The 15,758-nt window shown below is 55.2% G+C and overlaps 1 protein-coding gene across 1 annotated transcript in view; it reads left to right on the forward strand.

Annotated features, from left to right (window-relative positions):
* Window positions 1–15,758, forward strand: part of LOC137675525 (scavenger receptor cysteine-rich type 1 protein M130-like) — a 137,017-nt gene that overhangs the window by 40,649 nt on the left and 80,610 nt on the right.

The following is a 15,758-nucleotide window of genomic DNA, read 5'->3' on the forward strand; positions in this document are numbered from 1 at the left end:
GCCTCAGGTGAGCAGAGGCTGGAGCTGGAGCACTGGTCCTCTCCAGGCACTGCCCGCCTACCCTGCCCACCCAGGGCCTGGCTGTGGGGTGAGGAGGGCTGTGGCCCTTTTGAGCCCCCTCTCAGAAGAGAGGCAGGCAGCTGTGCTGGACCTGAGCTCAGCTCACTGCCCTGCACCACAGACCCAGCCCACCCACCGCCCAGGGACAATGCTTGGCAGCAGAGTGCCTGTGGGGACATCTCAGGGAGGGGAGAGACATCAGCAGAACACTGGGAATCCTTTCTGGCTGCACTGAGATGTGGTGTGAGGGTGCTCGTCCAGCCCAGGTGTCCTTTGGGACCAGAGCCTCACTGCGCTGGTGGCTTTCCAGGGGTAAGGGTCTGAGATTGTCCTGGCTTCAGGTGGAGATCCCATACCACGTGGGAAGCACCTGGCTGTGCCAGCGGGTAGGGGTGTCTGAGCTGGAGGAGTGACATTTCCTACTCTGACCCTCATCCAGGTCCGTTTCCCTCTGCCATCAGCCCCGGCTTGAGCAGAGCCTCGGCTCTGGGAACCTGGAGCCACTGAGGTCAGGCACAGCCCTGCAGAGGTGGGACTGGTGGGACTGGCACCCACCTCTTGTTCCTGGGGTGGTTTGGTGTCTCCGTCACTGCATGCTGGTGGGAACAGGGAGACACAGGTCTGTCCACAGCCGTGCACAGATGGAGAGGGCCAGGAGATAGGGCCAGGAGATGGTGCCTGTGCTGTTTCCCCACCAAATCAACCCACAACCAAAATGGGGTGTGAGACACGGCCTTTTACTGCAGGGAGCCCAGCCCCCAGGAGCAGTGGGCCCAAATCCAGAGAAATGAGGTATAAAAGTGAAGTAAAGAAGAAGGGGGCTGGGAGTGGAGGGGTTATCTTCTGAACACAGGATGGTGGGCGCCGGTATGGACTGACCTGCAGACTCAAGCCGCCCCAGGCGGGGACTGGGGAGAAGAGCCCACCTTCTGTCCCATGCCATCTCCCCAGGAGCTCTCCTCTCCTGCACGTGTAATAATTCTCCCTTCTTCTGGCACCTGGCAGAGCTTTGCCTCCTCCTCCTGAGCAGATGAGCCACAGGCCCTGTGTGTGTGTGAGGGGCAGCACAGCTGGGCAGAAAGAGCCCGTTTCATGGCATTTTGGGGCCTGAACAGTCTGGCCCTGCAGGCTGGATCTGTTTGCAGCAATGCAGGCTTGTCACTGTGCCCCAGATCTGTGCTTGCTCCTGCAGCTCCAGAGGACCTACCTGAGGGCTGTGATGGAGAGACCCCAACCCTCTGCACTGCTGCCCCACGCTGGACAGAGCACGGCTGTGGAAAGCCCGAGGGAGAGCAGCGTTCCCAGGGCGAGCCCCCCAGGGTGATGGGTGACACACACGGGCCCTGCAAACACAGCCACCATCCCCTGGGAAACTCCCAACGGTGCAGGCTCCAGCCCTGCATCTCTCCAGGGGGAGATGGGCCCAGGGCTGGGGATGGAGGGGCCGGCTCCAGGGCCAGGGGCTGCCAGCAGGAAAGCTCTAGGGACCAGGGTAGAGGGGTGTGTAAGCCTGGGCTCCCCCTGCACTCTTCAGGGTCACCCCAGGGGTGGAGGAGCTCCCAGCAAGGAACAGGGCAACACTGTCATGGGAGAGGCTGTTGACGACAGCCGCCTTCTCCCCTCTTCTGCTCCTGGGCCAGATCCTGCTGATCCTCCTTGGGAGTATCCCATGGGTTAGGGCTCTAGAGGGCAGGGGGGTCCCTGAGAGCTGGTCAATATTCAAACATCACTTCCTCCAAGCTCAAGATCGGTGCAACCCTATGAGTAAGAAATCAAGCAAAGAGGGCAGGAGACCTGCGTGGATGAGCAAAGAGATTCTGACAAAACTGAAATGGAAGAAGGACGTCTACAGAATGTGGAAAAAGGGACAGGCCACTTGGGAGGAATACAGGAAGGTTGTCAGAGTATGCAGGGAGGTGACAAGGAAGGCCAAGGCCCGCTTGGAATTAAATCTGGCAAGGGACATCAAGGACAACAAGAAGGCCTTCTTCAAGTACATCATCAGCAAAAGGAAGACTAGGGAAAACGTGGGCCCGCTGCTGAATGAGGAGGGTGCCCTGGTGACGGAGGATGCAGAGAAGGCAGAGTTACTGAATGCCTTCTTTGTCTCAGTCTTTACTGCTAAGGCCAGTACTCAAGAATCCCAGACCGTGGAGGTACAAGAGAAAGTCTGGAGAAAGGAAGACTTTCCCTTGGTTGAGGAGGATCAAGTTAGAGATCAATTAGACAAACTGGACACCCACAAATCTATGGGTCCCGACAGGATGCACCCACGAGTGTGGAGGGAACTGGCAGATGTTATTGCCCAACCACTCTCTATCATCTTTGAAAGGTCATGGAGAACAGGAGAGGTTCCTGAGGACTGGAGGAAGGCCAATGTCACTCCAGTCTTTAAAAAGGATAAGAAGGAGGACCCAGGCAACTACAGGCCTGTCAGCCTCACCTCCATCCCTGGAAAGGTGATGGAGCAGCTCATTCTGGATGCCATCTCTAAGCATGTGGAGAAGGTCACCAGAAGTAGTCAACATGGATTCACTAAGGGGAAATCATGCTTGACCAATCTGATAGCCTTCTATGACGACATGACTGGCTGGGTAGATGAGGGGAGAGCAGTGGAATTTATCGGCCTTGACTTCAGCCAGGCTTTTGACACTGTCTCCCACAACATCCTCATAGGAAAGCTCAGGGAGTGTGGGTTAGGTGAGTGGACTGTGAGGTGGATCGAGAACTGGCTGAATGGCAGAGCCCCGAGGGTTGTGATCAGCGGTGCTCAGTGTAGTTGGAGGCCTGTGGCTAGTGGTGTGCCCCAGGGGTCAGTACTGGGTCCGGTCCTGTTCAACTTATTCATCAATGACCTGGATGAAGGAACAGAGTGTACACTCAGCAAATTTGCTGATGACACCAAACCGGGAGGGGTGGCTGATACACCAGAAGGCTGTGCTGCCATTCAGCGAGACAGGCTGGAGAGCTGGGGGAGAGGAACCTCATGAAGCTCAACAAAGGCAAGTGTAGGGTCCTGCACGTGGGGAGGAATAACCCCCTGCACCAGTACAGGCTGGGGGCTGATCTACTGGAGAGCAGCTCTGCAGAGAAGGACCTGGGTGTTCTGGTGGACGACAAGTTCACCATGAGCCAGCAATGTGCCCTTGTGGCCAGGAAGGCCAATGGTGTCCTGGGGTGCGTTAGGAAGAGTGTGGCCAGCAGGTTGAGGGAGGTTCTCCTCCCCCTCTACACGGCCTTGGTGAGGCCACACCTGGAGTAACTGTGTGCAGTTCTGGGTCCCCCAGTTCAAGAAAGACAAGGAACTACTGGAGAGAGTCCAGCGGAGGGCTACAAAGATGATCAGAGGACTGAAGCATCTCTCTTATGAGGAGAGGCTGAGGGAGCTGGGTCTGTTCAGCCTGGAGAAGACTGAGAGGGGATCTTATCAACACTTACAAATACCTTAGGGGTGGGTGTCAAGAGGAGGGGGCCAGACTCTTCTCAGTGGTGCCCAGTGACAGGACAAGGGGCAACGGGCACAACCTGAGACATGGGAAGTTCCACCTGAAAGTGAGGAGAAAAGTGAGGAAAAACATCTTTGCTGTGAGGGTGCTAGAGACCTGGCACAGGCTGCCCAGGGAGGGTGGGGAGTCTCCTTCTCTGGACATATTCAAAACTCGCCTGGACATGACTCTTTGCAACATGCTCTAGGTAAACCTGCTTTGGCAGGGGGTTGGACTAGATGACCTCCAGAGGTCCCTCCCAACCCTTAACCATTCTGTGATTTTGTGATTCTGTTTGCAGTGCTACCCAGCTGTGGCTGCTCCCTGCAGGGAGCCCGGCCATGGACACCCAACGCACCTTCCAGCCTGCAGTAGAGAAGCCCATTGGGGAAGAGCTGGAGGGGTGTGGAGACCCACCAGTGGGAGCAGGGAGGACAGTTTGGGCTCCAGGTTCCTGCCCAAGTATCAGACCCTTCTCCCTGACTGTCTCCTGCGTGAGAGGTTTCTCTGCCTATGGAAGCCGAGGTAGGTGAAAGCCCCAGCCGAGGGAGAGGGCCCCTGGCTCAGGTGCCAGCAGTGCCTGCTTTAGGGGAGGGACACAAAACACCCTCTGCCATGGAAATGTGCCCACGTGAGCATCCTCACAGACAGGCCCTTCTCCAGGCCAGGGGCTGGATGATGGCTTTGGGCTGCAGCCCACATCTCATGGGGATCCTTTCTCCCTCCGCCTGCCTCTCCCTCCTCTGAGGGAAAGGTCCCCCCATACCCCCGCTCCCATCCCTCCTGCACCTGCACACAGGTACTGCCCTGACACAAACCCACGCTGACAGCCCTGTCCAGGCAGCAGGAGGGCAGGGCTGGGGGCTGAAGCACAGCAGGAGGGGGGATCCCAGGGTTGCCGTGGGGCCTTACAACCCCTGCCCAGGCAGGACGCAGCTCTGGGGCTGTGATAGCAGCGCTGGGGTCTGTGAGGGCCCAAAGCAGCAGGAACAGCCCGTGGAGACTGGGGTCCTGGCAGAGCCAGTGAAGGGGCAATCCCAGTCCTGAGTGCCCCAGCAAGCGGCTCTGCGCCCTGTGCCAGGGCAGAGCTGCCTCTTAACCACTGTGGGAGGTGATCTGTGGGACATGATCCCCCCTGGGGCTGGCTGGGGTGTTCAGGGCACCACGGCCACCTTAGGGCTCACTACTGTGTGGCCACAGCCCAGGGCTCACCCCAAACAGCAGCTCTGTCATGGTCTCTGCACTGTGGGGCCAGGGTGGCCCAGGCAGGGCCTGGGGAAAGCTCAGCTAGGGAACACTAGGGTGAGGAGACGGGTGATCCCACTGGGGTGCTTCACAGGACCTTGAAGAGAGACATTTTTGCTGTAAACTCTGGCTGGCAGGAAGGAAATGTCTCTGTCAGCAGGAATATTGCCCAGGGACCATGGGCTCTCGCAGCCCCACAGCCTGACCCTGAGCCCGCTGTCCCCGAGATGTGCCCCTTCCCCATCGCCATGTCTTTGTGCTCTTCTCCCCTGATCATCCTCAGGAAGACACCTCGACACCTGGGCAGGCAAGCCCCAGCTCTGGCTCAGACCCCCCAAAGGCTTTTAATAAGAACAAATATGGAGGAAAGGCGTAAAAACAGGGTATAAAAACAGAGGAAATGCCCGGCTGTTTGTGCTGCCCGTGGGAAAAGGGAGGCGGTTCCCTGGAGCTCACGGCTCTCCCAGCTGCACAGACCTCTCCTCCCTCCCGGCTGCACCCAGCTGCACGGCAGGGACGGGCTCTCCTGGCCCGGGGCTCAGGGACCGCTGTGCACTGAGCTCCGGTGTCACAGCCTCTGTGTCCTCAGGGGGATGTGCCAGAGACACCTCTTCAGCATCGTCATAGCCCGTGCTCTCTGGGGACAAGGACCAGGCACCTCCCTTGGCTCCAGGGGCCCCAGCACTTCTCTGGGAGTGCAGGTTTGACCCTGCAAGCAGCGAGGCAGGCCATGGCACGTTCACCCCATGGGGTGCCCCTCCTGGTCTGTACATCAGCTTCCTCCCTTCTCCTCACCAGTCCTGAGACATTCAGCTCCCTCTCCCACCCCCAGTACCCCCAAGGAAAACTCCCAGAGTGCCCTATGGCCACGGGATGCCATTGGTGACATGACCTCACACCCTCCTGCTGCCATCGCTGTGTGCTCATGGGTTACACTGACCGTGACCTCACACCCTCCTGCTGCCATTGCTGTGTCCTCATGGGTTACAGACCTCACACTCTCCTGCTTCTGCTGCTGTGAGCTCATGAGTTACACTGTCACGTGTGTGTGTGTTGTGCACGGGCTTCTGCTGGTGATGGTTCTTCCAAAAAGCCATGTTTGTGTGGGGTCTAAGTATTATGTTGATGACATCAGAAGCACCCACACACGCCATATGCCTGCTTTTCACCAAAACCTACCCCAGCACCAGTGAAATCACAAACTCGTACACAAGCCATGTGCATACTCCTGGCCTATCCTCTACTCGGCCACAGGTGCTGTCATAGCATCTACAACTGCCGTGGGCCTGTTCCTGGCTTATCAGGTATTCAGGCACCACTGACATCACAAGCACATTCACAAGCCGTGTGCCAGCCCCTGGCCTATCATCTACTCAGGCACCAGTAGCCTCACCTGCACCTACACAACTCATAAGCCTGCTCCTGGCCTATTAGCTACTCAGGCATGAGTGACCTCACAAGAACCTGCACAAGCCACGGGCCTTCTCCTGGCCTATGAGGCATTCCGACACTAATGATGTCACAAACCCCTACACAAGCTTTTGGCCTTCGCCTGGCCTGTCAGCTACTCGGGAATCAGTGACCTCACAACCACCCACACAGACCATGTGCCTGCTCTTGCCCTGTCGTCTGTTCAGGATGCAGTGACCTCACAACAACCTACACAGTCTGTGGGCCTGCTCTGGGCCTATCATCTGCTCAGCCGAGAGTGACCTCACAAGCACATATCCCCCTATTTCCCATGTACTCGTTGAAGTATTCAGTCTCCAGTGACCTCACAAGCTCCTACTCAAGCCATGAGGCTACTAATGGCCCATCAGCTGCTCATGCAGCAGTGACCTCACAAGCACATACCAACCTATTTGCTGTGTGCTCATGTGGTGGAGTGATCCCAGCCAGCAGCTAAACTCCCACCCAGCCACGCACTCCCTCCCCACAGCAGGGTGGGGGAGACAATGGGAAGGGCAAAAGCGAGAGCAAAACTCATGGGTGAAGAGCAACACAGTTTAGTAAGTGGAGGGAAAAACAGATAAGGAAACAAGGGATGGAGAAGCAATCACCCACACCAGCAGGCCGATGCCCAGCCAGTCTCTGAGCAATGGCTACTTTGGAGAAACTCCCCTTGCAGTTATATTTGTTAACAAGACGCCATATGGCATGGAATAGCTCGTTAATCCAGTTGGGTCAGCTGTCCTGACTTTGTCTCCTCCTTGCTTCTTGCCCACCGCCAGCCTCCTCGCTGTGGGGTCAGAATGAGAAAGAGAGAAGGCCCTGACGCTACGCCGGCACTGATCAGCAACAGCTACAACATCAGTGTGTTATCAGCACTGTTTAGGAACCAGCACAAAGCACAGCCCCATACGAGCGGCTGTCAAGAAAATGAACTCCATCCCAGCCAGACCCAGGACAATCTCCACCCCTTAGTCCAGACTATTTGTATACTGCTCAGGTCCTGCAGTATTCACTGAACTTACATCAACCACCACCACCCCCTTCCCCATCCCTTGATGTGACATACACATAGTGTACTGGGTTTGGCTGATGTGGCTCAGGTGGACCTGGCCAAGTCCCAGCCCACTCCTGACTTCTCCCCTCACTCAGTCACCTGCAGTTTTTTGAAACGTTCGATCAGGTCATCACCCTAAGGACAAGGCAGAACATGTAGCACAGCCTGCACCCCACAATGGTCTTACAGGGATCTGTGAGATCCCTCACAAACATGGGCAAAAGGGGGCTCCCCACAACCCCCATCTTCTTAGTGTGACACCTCAAAATGCACTTTGCAGTTCACAGGCCCGTGGGCTGTTTTTTCTCATTCATGTGGTTCTTTTTGGGGATCCCCTTCGGGTCTTTTCCTCTCTGTTCCCATGAACGTGTTCTTCTGAGGTTGGCATTTTGTCCTGGTTTTCCGTTTTCACAGCCAGCACGGCATGTGTCTTGCTGCACTGTGCAAAGCCCAGACTCTGCCCCTGTAACCCTGCATGGCTGCCCTGCTGGGCTGGACTGGGATGTGGGCGCCTCCCAGTTCAGCTCACAGGACGGGGCCCTTTGCACATGACAGGATTTGTTATGGGGGTTCCTTGGAGGCCTCCCAGAAGGGGGCCGTAGCCCTTGAGCATGTTCCAGCTTGTCCATGCCCCACAGCCTTTCAGGCACCCTTCCACCCTCTTGAGTTCCCCCCCTACCCCAGACCTGTCGGGGCTTCTTCTGCAGCCTGATAAGGTGGGAGATCCCGACCTGGCTTTTTCCTTTGTTTTTATTCACATTTAAACTTTAATTATTCAGTCCATTAGATCTTATTAAAGAAGGTTTTATCCATTTCATACCTATGCTTTTGTGGTCCTATTAATTTAATTTCTATAGCTTTATAAATGTTCATATATCTATAAATGTATAGACATATAGACATATATAGCAGTATATATATAAAAATACCATTCTATTTTTAAATAAACTTATTAATTTAATTATACACTCCATTTTACAGACATATTTTTTTATATATATATATATATTTCATATAAATGTATATATTTTTATACCTGAGCACTTCCTGGTCCAGTGGAGACAAGCAGCCAAGCCCAGGGCTGCCTGAGAAATGTGGGTATGATGATGTGAAGAAATGGCTGCCAGCCAATCACAATGCATGATGAAAAGATGTGGGGAATGAGGCTGTCGGAAGTGGCAGCCTCCCTGTAGGAAATGACAGGGGCTTCTTTTGTGATGTGCCCCTTGGGACACCAGGATGGGTGGCCAGTCCTGCCAGCCAATGACAGGGGCTGCCTGAGGGGCTGCAAAATCAGGACTTCGTTCCCTGCTTCCCATCGCAGGCAGGTTTAGCCATTTCCAGGAAGGCAGGGCTTCATCTCATGTCTCGGTTACGTGGGAAGACAGTTGTCATGACCAAGAATGAGCCCCTTCCTCCTTCTTTCCTTGAGGGTTTTTTCTGAGCACGACATCATATGGCATGGAATAGCCCTTTGATCATGTTGGGTCAGCTTTTCCAGCTATGCCCCTGCCAACCTCTTGTGTACCCCCAGCCTATCTTCTGTGAGAAAGAGAGAGCCTTCATGCTCCGCAAGGACTGCGCATCAGCAGCCAAAACACTGCTGTATTATCAGTGCTGGTTTAGTAATAAGTCCAAAGCACAGCACCCTGTGAGCTGCTGGGCAGACAGCCAGACAAACCCAAAGCTTTTAGCCGCTCCTCAAAGGACACTCCTTCCGGCCCCGTCACCAGCTTTGTTGCCTTCCTCTGAACACATTCAATGACCTCAGCACCCTTTTTAAACTGTGGGGCCCACAACTGCGCACAGTACTCCAGGTGAGGCTGCACCAACGCTAAATACAGTAGGATAACCACCTCTCTTGACTGGCTGGTTACACTGCGTTTGGTGCACCCCAGGATGTGGTTTGCCCTCTTGGCTGCCAGGGCACACTGCTGACTCCTGTTGAGCCTGCTGTCAACCAGCATCCCCAGATCCCTGTCTACAGGGCTGCTCCCCAGCCACTCCTCTCCATATTTCTACTTGTGCCCAGTGTTACTCCACCCTAGATGAAGAATCCGGCATTTGGACCTGTTATATTTCATCCCATTAATCACTGCCCAATGCCCCAATCTATCTAGATCCTTCTGCAAGGCATCTTGTCCCTCAAGAGAGCCAATGGCACCTCACAGTTCAGCATCATCAGCAAACTTGTTAATGGTGCATTCAACTCATGCATCCAGATGATGGACCAAAATACTGAATGGAACTCATCCTACAATTGAACCCTGAGGAACACCACTGGTGACCGGTCACCAGCCAGATGTAGTCCCATTCACTACATCCCTCCGAGCCCTGCCATTCAGCCAGTTCTTCACCCAGCGCACCGTGAACCTGCTCATCTCACAGTTGGACAACTTGTCCAGAAGGATGCTGTGAGGGGCAGTATCAAAAGCGTTACTAAAATCCAGTAAAACTACATCCACCACCTTCCATTCATCAACTAGGCAGGTGACTTCATCATAGAAAGATATAAAATTGGTTAGACAGGACTCTCCTTTTGTGAACCCATGTTAACTGTGCCTGATGATTGCATTGTCCTTTAAATGCCTTTCAATAGCACCCAGGATGATTTTCTCCACCATTTTTCCAGGAACTGAGGATACACTAACATGTCTGTGGATGCCTGGGTGTTCTCTCTTGCCCTGCTTGTAGATTGAAATAACATTGGTTAGCTTCCAGTCAGCGGGGACCTCCCCAGACTCCCAAGACCTTTGCTTTGGTTGAGAGGGGTCCTGCCATAAAATACGCTAGCTCCTTCAGTACTCTGGGATGAATGCCAGCAGGCTCCAGGGACTTCTGAACATTCAGCTGGTACAGCTGGTCCCTGACAATTTCAGTGTCCACAAATGGAGAGTCACTGTTCTCACACTCATGGTCCTCCAACTCAGGGGACCGGGCAGCACAAGCTCTATTATTGTATTATTGAAGACTGAGGCAAAAAGCAGTGAGTGCCTCTGCTTTTTCTTCATCCCTGTTAGTCAGATGACCATCTTCAACAAGTATGGGTCCAATGTTTTCTTTAGACCTGCTCTTGCTATTAATGACGTTAAAAAAGTCTTTTTTTTTGTTATCTGACACAACACCGACCAGTTTCAACGCTAATTGATTTTTGACCTTTCATGTCTTTTCCCTTCATATACGAACCACGGCTCTGTAATCCTCCTGCAAAGCCTGACATTCCTTCCAGAGATCATACAATTCCTTTTTCCTCTTGACTCCACGAGGAGTTCCCTGTTCAGCCAAGCTGGTCTTCTGCCCTTCTTGCTCGACGTCTGACACAGTGGAATTGCCAGCTCCTGTGCTCCTAAAAGATGGTTCTTAAAGACTGATGCCTCAAAAGCAGATTCCCAGGGGACTCTGCTAAATAGCTCCCTGAATAGCTTAAAGATTGCTCTTCTGAAGTCCAGGGTAGAAACTCTGCTGTCCATTTTTCCTATTACACAGAAAATTTTAAACTCAACCATTTCATGATCACTGTGGCCAAGACAGCCACCTACCATCACATCCCCCATGAGTCCATCTCTATTCACAAATGGCAAATCTAGGAGGGCATCTTTCCTAGTTGGCTCAGTGAGTACCAGTGACAAGAAGTTATCTCCTACAAACTTCAAAAATTTCCAAGACCTGCTCATCTCAGCAGTCTGATATGACAGAATCACAGAATCACAGAATGTTCGGGATTGGAAGCGATCTTGAAAGATCATCTATTCCACCCCCTTAATCATCTTCGTGGCTCTGCGCTGGACTCTCTCTAGCAGTTCCCTGTCCTTCTTGAACTGAGGGGCCCAGAAATGGACACAATATTCCAGATGCGGCCTCACCAGGGCAGAGTAGAGGGGGAGGTGAACCTCTCTTGACCTACTAACCACACCCCTTCTAATACACCCCAGGATGCCATTAGCCTTCTTGGCCACAAAGGCACATTGCTGGCTCATGGTCATCCTGCTGTCCACTAGGACCCCCAGGTCCCTTTCCCCTACGCTGCTCTCCGACAGCTCTGTCCCCAACTTGTACTGGTACATGGGGTTGTTCTTGCCCAGATGCAGGACTCTACACTTGCCCTTGTTATATTTCATTAAATTTCTCCCCGCCCAACTCTCCAGCCTGTCCAGGTCTCTCTGAATGGCTGCGCAGCCTTCCAGTGCATCAGCCACTCCTCCCAGTTTGGTGACATCAGCGAACTTGCTGACAGTGCACTCTATTCCCTCATCCAAGTCATTAATGAATATATTGAATAGAACTGGTCCCAGTACCGAACCTTGAGGGACTCCGCTAGACACAGGCCTCCAACTGGGCTCTGTCCCATTGACCACCACTCTCTGGCTTCTTGCCTTCAGCCAGTTCACAATCCACCTCACTACCCGATCATCCAGACCACACCTCCTCAGTTTAGCTGCGAGGATGCTGTGGGAGACCATGTCAAACGCTCTACTGAAATCGAGATAGACACATCCACGGCTTTACCATCATCTATCCACCGGGTTACATCCTCATAAAAGGCTATCAAGTTGATTAAGCATGACTTCCCCTTGGTGAAGCCATGCTGAGTGCCCCTAATGATCCTCCTATCTTTGATGTACCTAGAGACAGCACCAAGGACAAGTTGTTCCATCACCTTTCCGGGGATGGAGGTGAGGCTGACCGGTCTATAGTTACCCGGGTCCTCCTTCTTGCCCTTTTTGAAGACTGGAGTGACATTCGCTTTCCTCCAGTCCTCAGGCACCTCTCCTGTTGCCCACGACTTAGCAAAGATGATGGAGAGTGGCCTAGCAATGACTTCCACCAGCTCCCTCTCGCTAAGCGTAATGCAGATCTTGTTTATTTGGGAGGAGGTCAAGCCCTGGAACAGGTTGCCCAGAGGGTTCTGGAGGCTCCATCCTCCCAGATCCTCAAAGCCCGACTGGACGCGGCCCTGGGCAGCCTGCTCTGGCTGCCTCTACTGGAGCAGCGCGCTTGGCTGAGATGATCTCCAGAGGTCCCTTCCCACCTCCTCGCCTCCGTGATTTGTCATGGGAGGAGAAGAGAGGAGGGCTTTCTGGATTGCGTTCCTCAGCAGGAGCAGCGGGGCTGGCTTGATCCTGTTCGCTGCCAGAGTTGGAGAGAGCCCAGGTTGCGACTGTCCCACTGCCACGGTCCGTGTGCCGCGAAGCCACCACCTCGAGGGCCTTGTGTGTCCCTGGGCTCGTCGCACTGCCCCATGAGACGACGGTCAGGGGGCGAGTTTTGTGTTTGCCTTCTTGGTGGGGCGTGCTACCTGGCCCTGTGCTCGGCATGGCTGTGGGACCTGCGCCGGGACGGGCTCATCCCCGAGGAGGCCGGGACGTCCCGTTCGGGCCTTGTAGCTCGGCCCTCATCAGTGTCCCTGCTCCTCCACAGCCTGTGCTTTGTGTACGAGCTGTGGGCCGCGGTGTGCGGGTGCCCTATGTGGAATGGCTGGCCTCACCTGGGGGAGCGGCTCCGTTGCCTCTCCCACGCACGGGAACGCTGCCTGTCCCTGCTGCGCCGCGGTCGTCTGCTGTGCTGGCCCTGGGAGTGCTCCCAGCGAGCTCGGCCCCTGGTGCTGCGGGACCTGCGCTGGGACCGGCTCCTTTCTGAGAAGGCCAGGACGTCCCGTTGGGGCCTGGTAGCTCGTCCCTCATCAGCATCCCTGCTCCTCCACTGCCTGCGCCTTGCAGAGGAGTCATGGGCCGCGGTGCCCGGGGGTCCTCTGTGGAATGGCTGGCCTGGCCTGGGGGACCGGCCCCATTGGCACGGGGACGCACCCCATCCCTGCTCCACCACCGTCGTCTGCTGTGATGGCTCCGGGAGTGCTCCTGCTGAGCTCGGCCCCCGGTGCTGTGGGACGTGTGCCGGGACCGGCTCCTTGTCGCGCGCCGAACCCTGGAGGAACCCCGGCCTCCCCACCGGTCTCTGCTGGCAGAGCTGCAGTGCCGGCGGCCTGAGGAACACCGCCGCCTCCTTTGCTCAGAGCGGCTTCGAGATCTCCCCCTGTTCTCGTGGCCTGTGATGTCGTGCACCACATTGTCGTGGGCTCCCAGCTGGGGGAAAACGTGGCGAACAGGCCGCTGGCAGTTTGAGCACACGACTCTGGTGCGGGACCACTCCAGTACGCAGGCAAAACAGAAGCAGTGCCTGCACCAGCTCATGCAGGCTTGGCCCTCGTCGGTGTCCAGGCAGACTGGGCAGGTCGGGTCCTCAGCGGCATCCGTCGGCGCGGCCTGGGGCGCCTGGCTGGTGCTGGCAGCAGGGGAAGAGGTGCCCCGTTCTGCCAAGTCCTCCCCCGACTCCATCCCTTGCTGCAAATGAGAGAGATACGAAGCTCGTGAGCTGCCCGGGAGACACGAGCTGCAGGGAGCAGCAAAGGTGCTGCAGTGAAGCGCTAAGGAGGTGCCCGCTGTGCCCGGAGGCTGCGCGTGGGCTGCCGCAAACAGCCAGGGCCGTCCCCGGGCAGCTGGGTGACACCAAGGGCATGTCTGTGTGCTCCTGGGCTGCGGGTAGGGTGGGGAGTGACCTCTGCGAGACGTGCAGGCAGGAATTGGGAAGGCAGGAAAGCGGTTCGTGGCTTCTCGGCGAGGGCAGCACAAGTGTGGGGGTGTGACGGGTCAGGACCGGCGCCCCGGACCCTGCCGGCGTCCCTGTCAGGCAGATCCGCTCTGCGCCCTCAGGCAGCCCGCAGGATGGGGATCCTTCGTCCCCCCGCCCGCAGACGTCTGTCCCCCACGCTCGAGGACAGCACTGTGGCTCTTTGGGACCGCCCCGTGCTTCAAAAGGAATGACATCACGGGGGTCACGGTGACGCTCTGGTGGCGTCACAATGCTTTTGGGGATCACACCCAGGAGATGCACCGCAGCTCTGCTGGGTATGGCCAAAGGCGTGGGGCTGTGTGGGAAGCGAGCGACCTGCCACGCAGCCTGGCTCGCGTTTGTGTCACCACACACACGTCTCTGTGGGGACGAACGCCTGAGAGACCTGTCCCCAAAGGCTTCATTCAGAGCCCTGCAGAGAAACTGGCCCTCGTTAGAGATGGCTCATTGCTCTTGTCTGAGGGCAGGCGGCTCGCACGGGCGCAGTGAATGAGCCTTTGCAAAGAGTCCAAGGGCAAACTTGAGGAAAACTCCCTGAAGGTGGGGGACTGTGTTTTGTGTTCCCCGCTGTCTTCGTTTAACCCGCACCCAGGCTGAACAATAAGAGTTTTTCTCTCACCCAATGTCCCTTCCCCAACCGAGGAAGGAAATTGGGAAAAAGAAGGAGAGTCGTGCATTAAAATTGAACAGATTTAATAAAATCAAGAAACCAATATCAATGACAACAGAAAACACAGAATCCCCCAGAATCACAGAATGTTCGGGATTGGAAGGGACCTCCAAAGATCATCTAGTCCAATCCCTTGCCAGAGCAGGATTACCTGTATCATGTCACACAGGAACGCGTCCAGGCTGGTTTTGAATGTTCCCAGAGAAGGAGACTCCACAAGCTCTCTGGGCAGCCTGTTCCAGTGTTCGGTCACCCTCACTGTAAAGAAGTTTTTCCTCCTATTTATGTGGAACCTCCTGTGTTCCAGCTTGCACCCATTGCCCCTTGTCCTGTCAAGGGATGTCACTGAGAAGAGCCTGGCTCCAGCCTCTTGACACTTGCCCTTTACATATTTATAAACATTAATGAGGTCACCCCTCAGTCTCCTCTTCTCCAAGCTAAAGAGACCCAGCTCCCTCAGCCTCTCCTCATAAGGGAGATGTTCCACCCCCTTAATCATCTTCGTGGCTCTGCGCTGGACTCTCTCTAGCAGTTCCCTGTCCTTCTTGAACTGAGGGGCCCAGAAATGGACACAATATTCCAGATGCGGCCTCACCAGGGCAGAGTAGAGGGGGAGGTGAACCTCTCTTGACCTACTAACCACACCCCTTCTAATACACCCCAGGATGCCATTAGCCTTCTTGGCCACAAAGGCACATTGCTGGCTCATGGTCATCCTGCTGTCCACTAGGACCCCCAGGTCCCTTTCCCCTACGCTGCTCTCCAACAGCTCTGTCCCCAACTTGTACTGGTACATGGGGTTGTTCTTGCCCAGATGCAGGACTCTACACTTGCCCTTCTTATATTTCATTAAATTTCTCCCCGCCCAACTCTCCAGCCTGTCCAGGTCTCTCTGAATGGCTGCGCAGCCTTCCAGTGCGTCAGCCACTCCTCCCAGTTGGGTGTCATCAGCGAACTTGCTGACAGTGCACTCTATTCCCTCATCCAAGTCATTAATGAATATATTGAATAGAACTGGTCCCAGTACCGAACCTTGAGGGACTCCGCTAGACACAGGCCTCCAACTGGGCTCTGTCCCATTGACCACCACTCTCTGGCTTCTTTCCTTCAGCCAGTTCACAATCCACCTCACCACCCGATCATCCAGACCACACTTCCTCAGTTT

This window comes from Nyctibius grandis, chromosome 34 (assembly GCF_013368605.1).
Source record: "Nyctibius grandis isolate bNycGra1 chromosome 34, bNycGra1.pri, whole genome shotgun sequence".
In the NCBI taxonomy this organism is placed as follows: Eukaryota; Metazoa; Chordata; class Aves; order Nyctibiiformes; family Nyctibiidae; genus Nyctibius; species Nyctibius grandis.